Genomic DNA, 636 nt, shown 5'->3' with positions numbered 1-636 from the left:
CCTTTTTGTCTTTTTTTTTGTTTGTTTGTTAGTTTGTCTGGTAACCTCTGTTCTGGTGCGCATGTGCTGGGTTCCAGACTCCGGGTTGAGACTAAACATTTCAGTGGCTGTGTTTGCAAGACTTTCTCCAAACTGATTGACTTCATTCTGATGTGTTTAAATGTAGACTCTAATCAACAATCTGATAAATCTCTGTTTACATGACAACTGCAAGTCATCCGATCCAGAAATCCGAACCCCCCCCCCACCCACTTGTCCTAAATACATTTGGGAGCCTGCACCCAGGATCGGTACTGGGCTTACACTTTCTGTGAAGCAGGATGACTTCAGTTCATCTGCTTATTGATTTTCATAATTTTCCTTGTATGCAAACATTCAGCAGTGAAGAACAGCTTTCTGGAGTAAAGACTGATTTCACTGTGCAGGAACTCCTGCAAACAAGGAGCCGTCCTAGAAGAGAAGGTGACAAAATCAACCAATCGTACACCTCCACGTGCGGCAGCACACACCTGCAGTAGATCCCCCCCTCGGTGCTCTCAGTACAGCAACGTACCGAACTCTGGGAGCAAGTAGACCTGGGTCCGGACAAAAGCTCTAGTGTGAAAACTAATGTACTTGTTACCATGGCAACGAGCA

Source organism: Salminus brasiliensis, chromosome 17 (genome assembly GCF_030463535.1).
Source record: "Salminus brasiliensis chromosome 17, fSalBra1.hap2, whole genome shotgun sequence".
NCBI classification, from domain to species: domain Eukaryota; kingdom Metazoa; phylum Chordata; class Actinopteri; order Characiformes; family Bryconidae; genus Salminus; species Salminus brasiliensis.
Note: the sequence above shows the minus strand (reverse complement) of the source record.